Genomic DNA, 13,524 nt, shown 5'->3' with positions numbered 1-13,524 from the left:
GGCAAGATGGAGATCGGCCGATAGCAATTAGGATCAGAGCCAGTGCCACCCTTGAAGAGGGGGAAGACCATGGCTGTTTTCCAATCAGGGGGGAAGGTGGAGAGTTGAAGAGAAAGATTGAAAAGAGTTGAGACAGGGGCCGCAATGAGGTGTGCAGCTGCTTTTAGGAACCTGGGATCGAGCCCGTCAAAGCCGGCGGATTTATTTGGGTCCAGCAAGGAGAGTTCCTTCTGTACCTCTGAGATTGAAAAAGGTTTGAAAGAAAAGCCGGTGTCGCGGAGGAGGGGCATAGGGGGGGTGGGGGGGGGGGTCCAGCTGCCCTGTGGCGGCTGGGGCAGAAAAGGACTGGGTTGCATTAACAAAGTGTTGATTAAAGAGTGAGGCCATACGAGGTTTGTCGGAAATGACAACACCATTGAAAGTCATGGAGACTGGGAGGTGAGGGGAAGCCAGCTTATTCTCCATAGATTTTACTGTTCGCCAGAACTTCCTGGAGTCAGACCCACATGTGGAGAGTTTCTCCTTGAAGTGGGAGATTTTGGCTTCTCTGATCGCCTGTGTTGTTTTGTTTCTGCATTGCCTGAAATATACTTGAACTAGCCCCCGCTAGTGCTACCCCCCCCCCCCCCCTTTTTTGTTAGGTAGGCATACCGGTGCACAGAACTTTTAGAACTTTTAGAGTCATATATGTATTTTTTTTTGTGATATTTTGTATGCTGTGATCCTATCCACTTTGTTTATATATTGTCTTGTTTCGCTGACCTTAACAAAGTGAATTTCCCTTGTGGACAATAAAGTACAACTTGACTTGACTTGAACCTTTTGGCATTGCTTGGGACTCAGGCTCTGGGCTGACAGGGAAGGAAGTGATGACTTGGTAATGCTGCATGGAGTGTTCGATATTTAAATTCCTAGAAAACCCTTTGTTCCTCCATGAATGCTGCATTCTGTTTTATTAATCTATTTATATTTTGTGCTGTCAAAGAACCCACTGTAGTGATTCTTTGCAGAATGGATGTAAAGCTCCTCCCAGTTAGTCTTACCTTCAATTACAGCAATACTCTTATCATGTGACATAAATACCAAAGAGAATGTGTCAGTCAGTATCCAGTAGTGTTGTTTACATTAGTAGAGTAGTTATGTGCCATAGGATTGAACACACATTTTCAGGTTGGGTATTCTCTCTGCCCCAGTCCATCAATATTGTACTCTATTTGACCAATAGATGGCGCTGACACTCCATCATAACATGACATGACATTTTTGCAATGGTTGCAACAAAGTTTCCCTGCTGCTGCAACAAAAAGAACAAACAAAGGTTGTAGTTTTCCTTGGATTCCCAAAGTCCCTGATGATCAGCATATTTTAGCGAATCTGTGTAGTGTTAATTAGCACCTTGAAGTTAACTCGTCAAGGGAAAAAGAAGAGAAATTTTTTGGCAAAAGAAGTGTGTGTGTATGTGTGTGTGTGTGTGTGTGTGTGTGTGTGTGTGTGTGTGTGTGTGTGTGTGTGTGTGTGTGTGTGTGTGTGTGTGTGTGCATGCATGTGTGTGTATGAGAGGGGTATATGAGTGTGTCTTTACATTTGAATGAACTTTCTTAAGAAAAGCCAGCAGCATCCCCACAGTGATCTAACAGTCTAATTAGCTGTCCTCCTCTCCAGGCCTGCACCAGCTTCCTCACCAGGCAAACCCATGATGACACTCTTGGCTCCTCAAGCCCTATCATCCAACATCCAAAACAAGGCGTTCGCTCTGCAGAGCAGAAACTGAGCTGTAACATGCCTCCCAAGCTCCAGGGCCTGTGGTGGGTGCTTAACAAACATTCTTAATGGCAGCGCTCCCTCACTGTCCATTGCTCTAGTTTGTAGATACAGCAGTGTTCCTTTGTTAATTGGTTGCTATCCTGGATTGTTGATTAGAACAAAAGAGTTCCTTTGTTTTGTTGATTGGATGAAATCTTGTTTGTCCAGTAGTGATTGCAATTTGTGGAACAGTATGGTGCCGTGATTAGCATCCAACATCAGATGATGTTTGGTTGCACTATGATTTTGTGTCATGAGTATAACAAATATCCTTGAACAAAAAACTCACTGAAAGCTAAGAATAGCATAATCCTACATACTGTAATATCAGATTATGGTTTCAACCTCACAGAGTATGTTGTGGTTCCAATGTAAAAATGAATCCTTCACTATTTTATATTTCACTATGCTCTGGAGGCAATCATCTAAATCCAAGCATCTCCATGCAAAGAACACAATGTATCCTTAGTTATCCCTTGCATTAGTGAGCTAATGGATGCTGAGAGACTTGGGGAATATGTATATGGGAGGGGGAAATTGTGTCGACTAAGCAGAAGCCCATGTCATGGAAACTTCCGCCATGCCTCCTAGTCGCATTCCCACATGAAGAGTGTCTTGTCTGAGCCACAGTGGTTCAGAAGGGTCCCGGCTCCGGGGACCAGGTCGAGGTCCGGTGACCGGTCCTACTATAATGTTGGGAGTGAGGCTGTAGAGCCATGTCCCGGCCCAGTTGTCCCTCTGCGAGCCAGTGGAATGTTTACCCAGGTGTGCTGTGGTCAGATGTGGTCACTGAGGGTGTAACCACAGACCCTGGAAGTCCTATAGACGAATGGAGATGGGAAAGAAGTTCTAAATTGGTCCTGCTTGGTCTCTACTGGGGACAATAATGCAACAAAGCATCCCAAGCATTATAAGCCAGCTGGGAATCAAACTCGGAACCTCTAGCATTGGAGGCGGCCGCTCTAGCAAGGAGGCTAAAATCCATAGCGTCTGGAGGTCTCAGGGAATGAGGTTGCACATCACTACCCACTGGTTACCATTATTACACACAGAACCACATTTTACTTTTTGTTCTTTGTTCTTTCTCTCTTACAGAGAGAGAGGGAAAAGAAAGTGTGAGAGAGAGCCTTTAGCTTCCATATCTGGATTTACTGTAGCTCGACTATATTCTGGTAGCAAAAACGATGAAACTACTCTTTCCCCTGTGGCCTGCGAGTCAACAGCTCAGGAGGAGCTAGAAGTGAGATGTTATTCATATGGCTCAAATTGGAGAGACAGTTGTAGTTGGAGCTCACCCCACACAGACTCAGATCCACAAGGCCAACGAAACTTTCCAGGTTCCAGTCTCAGAACCCTGATTTAACACTGTTGGGCCATGTGATGTTTCCTCTCAAACACTCTGAGGCTTTCTTCATGCGCTCAGTTCTGGACAGCCTTCAGGTTCTGGAACTTGATCACGAGCACCCACCCTGATCCCAGAGCCAGACCAGAGGGGGACATTAACCGGGTCGATTATCACACAGCACATGATGACATGGTTATGGGCGATGACCAGACTGCAGTGTGTAAATCAAAGACATATAAATATGGACAGAGGATAGACGGAAGGAGAAACATAACAAGAGTGGAGATAGAAAAACACAGAAGATGCAAGTGAGGAACAGTAGTCAGGAAAATATTGTTAATTTTGCAAATGCTTTTGCTAACAACCAACAAATAATATATTGTTGCTGTCTATCGAACTCTGGTTAGAGTGCTAGCTCTTTCTCTGATAGAGTCGCTCTTCAATGGAGGCGCCACTGTTGGTCTTCAGGCCCCTGTATCTCCAAGACAGGCAGGCTCTCTGCGGCCCAGCAAGGCCGTTAAACACATCTGGACCGGAGCAGGACGTAGACTAACCGCTGCACAGGAGGAGGACCTCACAATTTATGACTGGAGGAATGAGACAGAGCTGGAGAGAAACGTATGACTGTGGCTTCATATATATATCAGCACATTGTTGTGTTTAAATATTGTGAGTGCACCACATTGACAAATCAACCCCACCCTCTCATAATGGTCTGTGAGGGAACAAACCCAAGGGCCCTCCCTTGGCACTGCCTAGTCTGTGAGGTCATAGCGGGGGCCGGCCGGGGCCCTCAGTCTCATCGGCCCTATTGACAGGCCGATGCACCCAAACAGGCGTGACCGCATCTCAGTCCCCCTCAGGTCAGACATCAAGTATCCATGGTCTGCCAGAGATACCATGGCTAAACACTTCCTCTCTGTCCGTCCGATGACTATCATATCCACACACACAAATAAAAAATAAAAATAAATCATTTGGACACTCTTATTTCCCAATACAGACATTTGTCCAAGCTGTTTCCCCTTCCTGTTCTCTCATCGATTGTACATCTGGACTCTCACAAGCAATGGCCTATTTAGAATCTTTGGAAGTCAAACATTCAAAAAAATAAAATATCTTATTCACAAAGGTTGATGGCTGTGTTGACAAACTTCAGATGTGGTGGTATGGCCTACTGTCATCCCTGCTTAGTAGCATCTGGGTGGCTGTCAAATGTATCCGTTTCCATGATTTTGAAACAATGGGTTTTGGATGAATTCAGAGGTGAAGAAAACGGAGCGCTCTGTGGCCCTACTAGCTTTTTCAAACAGTAATATTTTCACGATGGAAATCAGTCCAGCTGGTCTCCGGCGAGCTGTCTGGACCTGGTCCTGCTAATCGTTCGCCCTGCCTCTCATGATCTTGAAAGAGCAACAACACGCACGGGGGGCCCAGGGGTGAGGTGATTTGGCTCATGTTTTCCCACAACATCGTTTTTAACACATCGTTAAAGCCTCAGAGGCTGTCGTGACCTTTTCTCTTTCTTGAGGGAGATCAACTGAATGTCGATGAATTTCAAATTGTTTGCTCTGCCTGGCAATGGAAAAACCTTATACATCATCACTGACGCGAAAGCAACTCATACCTCACAGCTGCTAAGTGGAGATGTCAAAACTAATGAATGAAGACACAGACGTGGTTTACTTTCACCTCGCTCAACAATCCAACTTCCTGTCACATTATTGCATTTGCCTAGTCCACAGGTACTCCAGAGAACTTCAACTGCGTCTTATAACTGGCTGTGTCCATCACCAATGAGCTCTGTTGTGCTTTAGAGCAGGGAGGCCTGGCTGGACGCTGGAATGTTCTCTAGCCTATATAAAAACACATCTGGGCGATTTGTTTAATGAGAATTGCAGTCATCCATTACATTACAGAGCAGCTCTGGCAGGGCAGACTGCTGCTCATGCAGGTGTGAGTTTCGCAAGGTTAGGGCTCCACGGGGACTTGTTACACTGAGCATGATTTGATCCTCTCACGGAAACAGGCGATCAAACCCGGCGCCAATCTCGTGTCGGCCTGGCCTCGGCACTGAGCACTCCCACCCTGTAGACTAGAGGGATGGAGGGAAGAGAGAATTAGAGAGGGAGAGAAAGAAAGAAATGAAGGAAGGAAGGAAGGAAGGATGGTTGGAGGGAATCAAATGAAAAGAAAGAAAGAAAGAAAAAGAAAGAAAGAAAAAGATAATCAAATGTTTGACAGTTGGAGGCCTCACTCACCCCCTGTGAGGCCAGTGTGTGTATAGTGGCAAGTATTACAGGCCATGTGACATTAAATATATAGAAACTTTTTCATGGCTGTGACTTGGCCTCCTCAGGCCCGGAGTCTTCAAAGCTGCATTGAGCAGCTGCTAAAGGTCTTTACACTGACTCAAACATACGGCTCTGTTCTTGATCTCCGTCTGTCTCTCTCTTTCATCTAATACAGACTGCAGAGGTGAGACGTTGGTGGAAAATGGAAAAAAAATCTTTTTCACAGGAGAGAAGACATGAAGGCGCTGTTCCAGAAGGGAGAGCACATGGTGAACTTTGTTATGAGACTTTCAACATGACACTTTTCTATTGATCTTATTTGATATTTAACATCTGTATTATTTTGATGACAGAAAAGTAACACTCTGGCCTCAAGGGCACCTTGGAGTTTGTGGGGGTGGGGTTGAGTTTAGACCTCTGCACTCATGTAGTTTCAGGTCTTGCTTGTCTAATGAGTGACTAAATGTAACCACTAGATGGCAGTTTGACCCAACACATCAGCTTATTTTACTCCAGTGTTTTATACAATGTATTGCTGTGTATACAGTGTGCAGTGCCTGATGAATGGCCTGGTCCACTCACTCAGTTATGGTGAACCTCTCAGTTGAACTTGAACTTGCTAACGGCAGGACTGGGACAAGAGTGTTCCAGCTGATCTCCGATGATGTATGAACGTCTGTCTGCCTGGGGCCCCTGAACCAACACAGGGCAGCGCGGGGACGTTCAGGACTTGTGTCCCACCAGCTGCCCCCCTCTGCCTCCCCCTGTCCTCTGCCCTGCCATCCATCCCCAGAGGGGACAGGAAGACAAATATTTCTTCTGGGGAGGAGAGATGAAACATAGGGAGCTGGAGGGGGGTATGAATGGCAGGAGGATTGAGGCTGCTTCTACTGACCCAGGCCAATGTCATGGTCACTGGTCATGACTCTGACCATCAATAACGGCTGTGACCAAAGGCTGAGCTGATTTGGTGGTGTGGAAAAAGTCGTAGTGAGACGGGGAAAAAAACAGAGCCTCAGCCCAGGTCTTATTTGGGTGGAAACTTTTCAGGAGGCGGTCTAAGGAAGGCTACAGGGCATTCACTCTTTTTTTTTCTTTTCAATATTTTCTTTTTCATTTTTCTATAGAACACAAACAACACAAAACAGACACAAGAAAAGAAAAGAAAAAACAAACAAAAACAAACATACAACATAATGAACATTCAACATTACAGTGGTGTTACCAGCCACGTAAGGTGCTTATGTGCTTGTAGTTGATGTACTAGAGATCTCACGCAAGAGGTTTATAGGAAACCAGCCGGGCGAGTCACCCGTCGCCCCTAACCTCATCGAGATAGGCTAAAAACGGGTCCCATATATTTTGAAATTTTCTAAGTGAGTTGGTTCTCAGGAACTGAGTCTCTCCATCCGTATAACAGAGATCATGTCCATCAACCACAATTGGAAAGAGGGTGAAGAGGGGGACTTCCATTCCTTAAGCATTAGTTTTTTGGCAACAGTTGTCCCCAGTGTCAAAGATTGTTGCACAGCTGTAGTGGAGTCCAGAGAGGATTCCGAGCAGCCAAAGATAGTGAGTTCTGCCTCCGGCTGAAGGGTTATTTCGTAGGCCTTAGAGTACCAGTCAAATATTTTGGCCCAGACTCCTGCCAGTGAAGGGCAGAACCAGAAGGCATGAGACAGAGTGCCCTCAGATACCTGACATCTATCACATAGTGAAGAGACAGAGAGGTAGATCTTGTGCAACTTTTGCTTAGAATAGTGAAGACGATGGGTGACTTTAAATTGAATCAGCTGGTGTCTGCTATTAACTGAGCAGAGCTGCACCACAGACAAACTCCTATCCCATACAATATCAGATAACTCAATGCCAAGTTCCCCCTGTCTCTAATCCTCTCAGTAGAGGCCGTGATGCAGTTATCAAACAAACATACAAACCTAGAAATTAGATGCTTGGAATAAGGAGGGCTCAGCAAAACATTGAAGAAAGCATGTTCATCTGGAAGTGTTTCAAAGGTATTGATCTTGGATCGAACATAATCCCCGATTTGCAAGTATCTGAGCCAATGCGTACCAGGCAATTCAAACTTCCTTTTCAGCTGATCAAAGGATGCAAATTGGCCATCTATATATAGGTCTTTGATGGAAACCAGCCCCTCTCACTCCAAACATGGAAGGTTCTGTCTAACCGTGAAGGCAAAAAAGAGTAATCAAGACAAATTGGTGTATGGACAGCAAAATCTGGTAGACTCAAAACACTCCTAATTTGATTTAGAATTCTGACTGAATTTCTTACAACAAAACTTGAATTTTGTGAGGGGCGAGGTCTCTCTAGCTTAGAAAATAACATGGCTGGCAAAGAGGAGTTGGCAATAGAGCTGGCCTTCAGCCACAGGGGGGCCTCAAGAGCTAAATTATCAGGAGCAGGGCATTCACTCTCCCTGTGTATAAGGAAGTGAACAAAGACGAGGCCTATAAAGCAGTGGTTCTCCAACTTTCACGTAAAGGACCCCTAAAGGGACACAAATTAGACCACGGACCCACATTTGATAAGATTTTGTCCCATGGTCTCCAAATCTGATAATATTTTAGCTTTTGTGACAACCCTCTCCTGGTCCTGTCTTAGCCTGGTGTTGGGGTCGTCAATTGTTACTTCCTCGAGCCAGGTTGTAACATTTGAGAAGAGTCACACACCAAAGAAAAAGTTACAACAATAATAATTGATGAACTAAAATGAAGGGAAAATAACTAGACAACACAAACTACATTAAACAAATGAACAGAACAAAATATGCCTTGCTGAGGAGGGAGAGAGTCTGAATGGTCTGAAGGTCTTTGAAAGCCCAATGAGTACACTGGGCCCAGGAGCATCCAATCAGCCTAATGACCCCAACACCAGGCTCCTCCTGCAAGACAGAGCCAGGAGAGTGGGAGGGTCGTCACACTTTTAGATGTTTTATTACAGAAAGTGTATGAAACCCATGACCAAAATAGTCATATATTCTGTCATTGTGTTATGGTTGAAATTATATTGAAAATAAATGATTACCATTTTTGCTGGGGACCCCTTGGAACCCCATCAAAGGCCCCTGGGGGTGCTCAGACCTCACTTTGAGAAACACTGATATTGATATAAAGGACAGCTTTGGTTTCGGCAGGGCAGCTATATTGTTGTTGGGTTACTGAATGTAAAGATGTAGGAGCTGAAGATGTAGGAGCTGAGTGTTCTAGTGGCTGATTGGGATAGAGACAATCTTTATTTGCTTAGCTGCAGCCCCTAATCCACTGTCTGTAGACCAGTGGGTCTCCAAGACAAATCTGTCTCCAAGACTTGGTGGTCTAGAACTCAGCTGTAAAACATGTTTCCAGACTTGATAATATATGTGACTGTGTTTTATGCATGTGTGGAATGCTACACTTTGTTTTGTCAAGTGTCTGAAGCTGCACTTTTTTTTAAACCATGTTTATGCATGTGTGTGTCTGTCTGCGTTTGTTTTTAACTCTGTGTGCAGACACGGCATATGTATGTGTGCATACACATGTATAACGTTAATGCTCATATTAATCATTTTCTGTGTTTCTTGGTTTAATATTATCTCCAGTCTCATCTCTTACTTGATTCCAAAAAAGGCTGCTCTTGACATCAATCTATTTCCTCACTAGTCCTCTGTGGAGTCTCTACCTTCTTTTTTCCGTGGCCTTGGATCAGCGATGCACAGTGCTGGAACACACCGTTTCTAGCTCCACCAGGACATCCTGGTGGAGCTAGGTGGAGCTGGAAACATCTAATGACTGTCCATTAGATGGCAGCCAATCATAGAAAACAGGATTCAATAATGCTGCCACATTATTACACATGTCACATATCTATAGATAACCTGTTGAACATCTGTTAAACAGTTGAATTGTTGAATGTAATGAGCTGTTGAAATGTTACAAATACTCTGCAGAGCAGTGTTTCCCAAAGACTGGGTCAGGACCCATAGAAGATTTTATTTGAATCACCAAATACATTTGCAGAATATCTTCCACAGTCTTTTATTTAAAATCAGTAGCTACTGTATATTGTTTATCTGATGAGAGGAAAAATGGAGCCTGTTAACTCTCCTAAATGCACGTATTTTGTCTTATTTATGAAGTTAAAATGTATATTGTTTTACTGATTAGAGCCTGTTAACTCCGCCTAAGTGCATTTATTTGGTCTCATTTATAATGTATTTAATGTGTATTATGTTTTCAATAACATGTTCATAAAACAAAGTTGTGATTTATAAGGGGTTGCGGAAATGGCAGTAACAATTTTCAGGAATGTTCATTTATGCACACGATTTATAGATAAGACCTGTAGTGATTTGGGTCATGATGGTTTGTCATCTTCAAAAAGGAAAAAAGAAAGTTTGGGAAACACTGCTGCAGAGTGTAGACTCTCTGTAGGTGGACTATCCAAATAAAGTGTTACCCTTGTATTTATGGCAGTCATTTCTATCCTACATAGACAGACCTGTTGGGCTGTATAAACTCCAATAAGCCTGGACTTATCATCTGGATAGATATATTTTTTGTAATTCCTTTATATACACTATGTATGTGTGTACTTTTAATTTGTCTTATTGTCTGATGTCTCCCCCCTTCTTTTTTGCCTTTTTATTCCCACTGATGTTATGATGTAATACTCTATTGTCTGAAATAGCACATTGTTGATGCAATATTTTTGTGCACAATTTTGTATTATAAAACCTATACATAAAGTAAAACAAATGGTGGAGAGAATACTAGAGCATTGGACAATGGAAACAAGTACCGGTACTTGAAAAAAGATAATGGTGATCATCATCGAACGACTGAGTCAGTGGGAGGATGCATCAGAGGCTTAAGTGAATGGCCTAGTTAAGACTGCACAATAATCTGAGCTCTGAGATCTGCAATTCACCATTTACAGTAAATGGCTTAAGACGCTTGTCGAGCAGAGGCTAAAAGACCAGTTTCTTCAGACCTGGCACTGGGAGCTTCAGAGTATGTCTTCATGTGACTTTTATTGTGAAATTAAGGAGGTTTTCAAGTTCGAAAAGTACTTATTTTGTGAAAATGTGAAATCTCGTCAAGCGTTATGTAACCTTAGACTCTCCAACAACAGAATACCAAAGATAATAGGTAGATACAAAGGTCTAGAGAGGAGCAAACGGTTTTGTAATGTGTGTACTGGAGACTTCCTAGGAGACGAATTCCATGTAATTTTTGAATGTAAAAACCAAACTATTGATGAAGCTAGAAAAAAGCTATTGCCTAAATTCTATGTTAACCACCCATCCATGGCCAAATGTATACTTTTATTCCAAACATGCAAGCAAAAGTTACTATATAAACTTGGTGCCTTTTTGATTTCTGCATTACCTCTTTTCAAATAATTGTCTCCGTTTTGTTTTGTTTTCTCTTAAGTTATAAGCTATATGTATATGTATACATTTGTGTTTACACATTATGTTTTGTACCCCTGCTGTGAACTGTTTACCATGCACAACAATATTGTTTATGTTTCATGTAATGTACTCCACACCACAATTGTGGTCTAGAGTGAAATAAATGATTGATTGATTGATTGATTGATAAATTAAAAGTAGTTTTGCCATCACTAGCACGATCTGCAGCTCGCCCACTGCGCGTAGCATTATGCAGATCGGCTGCTATGTGGCCTCGCCTGCTCTATGACATCACATCATTACTGATGACATCATCACTGAATTTATAGCCTCAGCCTGATAATCCAGCTCCATCAGGTCACCCACACGGGTGCTCTTTACACCCCCTGAAAGTTTCAGCCCGATCGCATGTAAAACGGCACACTCGCAGCCTCACCCGCCCTGCAGTTCGCCCACTGTGCGTCGCATACGCAGCTCGGCCGCTACACGGGCTCGGCTGCTCTATGACATCATCATTGAACTTATAGCCTCAGCCAGGAAGGATGACATCATCACTGATGACATCACGTCATTAGGTAATTAGGGCAATCACCTAATTAAAAAATTGTCTGCGTCAGGTCACCCGCATGGGTGCTCATTACACCCCCTGAAAGTTTCAGCCCGATCGCACGTAAAACGGCATAGCTGTGGCCGGCACAAAAATTTAAACAGACATTGCACTTGCTCCCTTTTAATATAAGGAAGGATAATACAGTACAGTACATTGCAATGTTATGGTCTCAAACTATACTTTCATAAAGATAAGGATTGTCATTGGTTGTCACATATTTTAGCTTGGCATATTCATATGTATGTCCTTAAATTGTGCTATTGTGGTATGTGGTACAGGCTCTGTAATCATGTTAGCGTGCCATTTTGAGTCACATTGTGAAATATTGTAGCAGGTTATGTGAGGTAACTAAAGGCATGTGGTCAGGAGAAGAGTTCCTAGTGACAGCAGGAAAACGGGTGGGCTACTTGGACTAACTGGAAGTTACTAACCCCTCCTCTCTGGGGCTTTGCAAAGGAATTTACATTCAAACCTCTATTTTTAGAGCTCAAGGAGTTAATAAGACGAGTGGGTTTGTTTTGGCATGGTAAGTATAACATGAGAACGCATTAGCATTTCGTGCAGGCTCACAATTTCTTTGGAAATAAAGTGCATATAAGGCTGGATATGGCAATTTTCTCGAAAATGGGGGACAAACATTTCCTTTCTTGCCAGTCCATTGCACTGGACTGTTCATAACTATTGAGAAAGCTTTGTGATTCAGCATGAGTAGAGAATCTATCCAAGACGTTTTCCCAGAGGGTGACATAACACTGGTGTTTACCGGATGCCCTTTTCCATAGTCAACTGTGTTATGGAACTCATTTATTAGCGTAATGCTTTTGCCTCTATTCACTTGGACAGCTATTGCTGACAGATGCCACAGCATCTGCCTCCAGTAGCCTACTGAACAATATAACGCAAGATGCAACACCTTTGTTTTTGCTCAAATTTTTCATGAGTTGAAATAAAAGATTTAAGACTTTTTCTATGCACACAAAAGGCTTATTTCTCAAATTGTGTAGGCCTATATGTGAAATGAATATTCAAATCACAGGCGACAGTTCTGATGGACATTCCTGCAGTCAGCATGACAATTGAATGCACCCTCAAACCTAACGACATCTGTGTCATTGTGTGTTGTGATAAAACTGACCATTTTAGAGTGGCCTTTTATTGTGAGCAGCCCAAGACACACAGTGTGCAATAATCATGCTGTTTAATCAGCATCTTGATATGCCACAAGTGTACTCACTAAATTTGATTAAACTAATTTGTGAACAAAATTTGAGAGAAATAAGACTTTTGTGTGCATAGAAAAAGTCTTAGATCTTCAAAATCTTTTTTGGATGAAAATGGCTTCTGGTCCATGATTAATTAAATAAGCTTCTTAAAAACCTGAACTGTGTGATATTTGGTCTGGAATGAATGGAAAGAAACAGAGAAACAGAAACACTTCTTATCCTCTGAGAAAGTAATAAAGAAGTTGATGGTTACATTCTTGTATAAAAATAGGACTGACATTTTACCTAATGATGCTTTGTGTCATTATTACTCAGAAAGAGCAGTCTTTTCTGCATTCTATCTTATGTTTCTGGGAAGAAAGCCGAAGGTCTTCCAGGATGGACTGATTACCATGGAACTGTAACTTTTTGGTAGAAATTGCATCTGTATGTGACCATGTGTGGTTTATCCTTTTATACAACGCTCTGTGGGAGGTGGAGTGTTTCTAATAAGAGTCCAGGGTCTTTTCACAGAATCAGAATCATCGCAGCATCATGTCCAAGACCACCTGCAGTTTTCCGTGTAGCTTCATGTTTTAATTCCAACAGCGTCATATCAGAGGAGGTAAACACACTAGCCTCAGTCACCTCGTCCTGATGCATCTCAGGTCATACTGATCCGTTACAGCACTGGAAAGCATACTGGGAGAACCTCCACCCACACGGTGGAGATCTCATTGTATAGTGAGGGCGACAATGGAGAACCTCCACCCAAACAGTGGAGATCTGATTGTATAATGAGGGCGATGGAGACTTGACTTGTGTATGTTCATGGCCCACAGAAACCTGAGCCA

Source organism: Poromitra crassiceps (assembly GCF_964638095.1).
Source record: "Poromitra crassiceps genome assembly, chromosome: 12".
NCBI lineage: Eukaryota > Metazoa > Chordata > Actinopteri > Beryciformes > Melamphaidae > Poromitra > Poromitra crassiceps.
The sequence above is the reverse complement of the archived record's forward strand: the minus strand, read 5'-3'. Positions refer to the sequence as shown.